The sequence below is a fragment of the Schistocerca piceifrons genome, chromosome 2 (assembly GCF_021461385.2).
Source record: "Schistocerca piceifrons isolate TAMUIC-IGC-003096 chromosome 2, iqSchPice1.1, whole genome shotgun sequence".
In the NCBI taxonomy this organism is placed as follows: domain Eukaryota; kingdom Metazoa; phylum Arthropoda; class Insecta; order Orthoptera; family Acrididae; genus Schistocerca; species Schistocerca piceifrons.
The window spans coordinates 247,189,242-247,192,525 of record NC_060139.1 but is presented as its reverse complement, the minus strand read 5'-3'; the positions used below and the strand labels follow the sequence as shown (position 1 = coordinate 247,192,525).

At 44.4% G+C, this 3,284-nt stretch overlaps 1 pseudogene; it reads left to right on the top strand.

Annotated features, from left to right (window-relative positions):
• Positions 1-840: 840 nt before the first annotated feature.
• Positions 841-958, top strand: LOC124778241 (annotated as a pseudogene).
• Positions 959-3,284: the final 2,326 nt, after the last annotated feature.

The following is a 3,284-nucleotide window of genomic DNA, read 5'->3' as shown; positions in this document are numbered from 1 at the left end:
TTTATTCTGCAGCTCCGATTGTTTATGTTTCTTCTGTGGAACTACAAACGCACTCGCTGCTTCATCACGAGTGGTGTCTGTTCTGTCGCACAAGTCCGGCAGAACACCACACCCATCTACACAAATGAACTCTATGGGTTTGCTACTTTCAACTAATGATATGAAACCAGACTGTCAAAAGAACAGTGATAAAAACTCCGAAAAGTCCTCTTACATGTCGGGAAAATGTTCTCCCATATAACAGTTTCACGCATGAACAATTTGAAACAAATTTTCATGAGTGGAGTTTGGACGCGGGACCTTTGCTACGACGACCTCACGCTCTCTCAACTCACTGGTGCGAGATATACAGACCGATCACTCACAAATACACTTTTCCTGTGCTCCATAATTCGGGTATCACATTTAATTACCGTTTCCGCTTATTATACTGGACGACAGAACAAAGCACAAACTGAATCGGAGTTTTGGTTGTTACTGTATCTGTATAAAACGTTTGGTATCGATCTGAGTCTCTGACATGTGGAGAATTGGATTCAGCTTCACCATATTTGATTTCCTATCCTGCTTTAGCGATGTTTTACTTTTTTTTATATTCGCCTTATCATAGATATCTGAATGCATTTTCAGAGTACACTACCAGTCAATCGAAGTTTACCACCTGCCACACCAAGGGAATGACATTACTACAGACAAAAAAAAAAGCAATTCCTAATAGATGTCGTGTGGAGACTACTGCAGCCCAGGATCGCATCTTTTCGGATGAGAAAAATAAAATAAATAAAAAGAATACCCACACAAAGACATTGTAAATAAGCACTTCCTTTCGTTTCTTAATGGGGCAACGGCGTTGCCGCAGTGTTTACACCGGTTCCCGTGAGATCACCGAAGTTAAGCGCTGTCGGTCGTGGTCGGCACTGGGATGGGTGACCATCCAGGCTGCCATGCGCTGTTGCCATTTTTCGGGGTGCACTCAGCCTCGAGATGCCAATTGAAGAGCTACTCGACCGAATAGTAGCGGCTTCGGTCAAGAATACCATGATAACGACCGGGAGAGCGGTGTGCTGACCCCACGCACCTCCTATCCGCATCCTCCACGCTAGATGACACGGCGGTCGGATGGTACCGGTAGGCCACTCGTGGCCTGAAGACGAAGTGCTTTCGTTTCTTAATATATATCAACTTACTTTCTCCATATTCCGTAAATAATTTTGATCGCTGACAGCGAGAGTCTGTCTTGTGATTTTATTTGATATGCTGTTCAGGAGCGGGATACCGTAATATGATACCTTTCCTCTTAGGTAGGGGCAGAGAGACCAAAATGTCACCAGTATGACGAGAAAAATCACACTGTGATCTGTCTCAAATAAAGCTGAGTTCCTACATTTCTTGTACTGGTAATGCACCATTCGGATTGGGAACGGTATACCCCACTTACTCAGGATGGCGTTATTGCTCTTTTAGCTCTTCACAAGTTGGCGTTTCAATCATTGGTCATGAGAGCAGATGAATGGATAAATGCGACTATTTTTGCTAGGAGGAAATACCGTTTCCGTGATCATAATGGAGATGGATGAGAGAAGAGAATAAGACCCATGGTGGGAAGCTGCTTACCATTCTTGACGAGTTTCCAACAGTGTTCTACGTGCAGTTTCCGTTCTTGCTACACTATGAATAACGTACACAATTTTTCAATATGGTTTCACAACACTGTGTGTTACATAGGAATGCAGATAACATCTGAGATGAATTTTAACTTAAGTGTAGCACCATAAAGCTTTTATTTTCGAAAGAGTCATCCATTTTTTACCGGGGTATATAGTTACATACACGCAGGTACATTGTGCAATTATTATTTCCCCTTCACAAATATCCAATGTGCTTTCCATCGGATGCACAACGAACATTCACACGATAGTCAAACGCGTTCCACTCTTTTTCAAACATGTGTACGGTTACTGCATTCACTGTTCTTACTACAGGGTGCTGTAGTTCACCCAAAGATATTGGAGCCAACCGATGTGGACGAGCAGTTCTAGGCACTTCAGTCCGGAACCACGCGGCTGGTACGATCGCAGGTTCGAATCCTGCCTCGGGCATGGATGTGTGTGATGTCCTTAGGTTAGTTAGGTTTAAGTAGTTCTAAGTCTAGAGGACTGATGACCTCAGATGTTAAGTCCCATAGTTCTCAGAGCCATTTTTCCCGAGGGCATGCAGCTTTACACCACCCACTGGCCAATAGGACGTGGCGTGCCCAGGGGTATACCCACCCAGGCTTTGTCCACACCCAACTATGCTCAAGTGTGGTAGTGTGACGAGAACCGTTCAACAAGGTAAAGCCGTTGACATTTCACGTGTCGTATTTTCTGATCAGAAGATATCGACAAATGAACCTTATCGTTATCGATATTAACACAATAATAGTTTACCAACACCCAGTAAAATCGTATCCATCTTGTCCCGACTATGGTGTCATTGCTGGATGACTACTTATGCAAGAGATCTAGTGACCAGACGGAGCAACTTGCAAAATCCGAAACTCTAACCTACACTGACGGGGAAATAAATCGCAACAAAAAGAAGGAATTGTGTGATATAATGAAAGTTGGTTGGCGTGTTTCTACATATGAAAGATGACATCTATTCAGATTTCGCGCTAGTCGCATAAGAGTGGTGCTAGTAGCGCCAATAAGAGGATGCAAATTAAGTTTGCTTCAAATACACGCTGCAAGTGTCGTGAGCATTAAGTACTTTGGAGATTGGACATAGTGCGCTGACAATAGTTAAGAATGCCTTTAAGGTGACAAGGACGTCATTATCAATAACTCACTGAGTTTGGACGGCATCTTTTAATAGGGCTACGATGAGTTGTGTGTTCCTTCTGCGATACTGCAGAAACACATGGCACGAATGTAGCCACTTTAGACGATTGCTGGTAGCGGTGGTCATGGTGAGTACGGCTGCAACAAGAACGTTCTCCACAGAACGGCCATTTAGCGCTACCGAGATAGAAGATCATCGTGTTGGCGTGGCTCTCTGGCACGTCGTACTGCACTGCAACAGTGGTTTGAGAACCATTCATCACCACAGTGACACAACGAACGGTTCCAGCGGCAGTTGGCACCAAAGTGCCACAACGAACTATGAGAAATCGGTTCCTTCAAGGACAGCTCCGAGCAAGACACCCTGTAGCGTGCATTCCACTGACCCCAAACCACCGCCATTTTCAACTTTGTTGGCGTCAATCGAGAGCTCATTAGAGGGCAGAGTGGAGATCTGTTGTG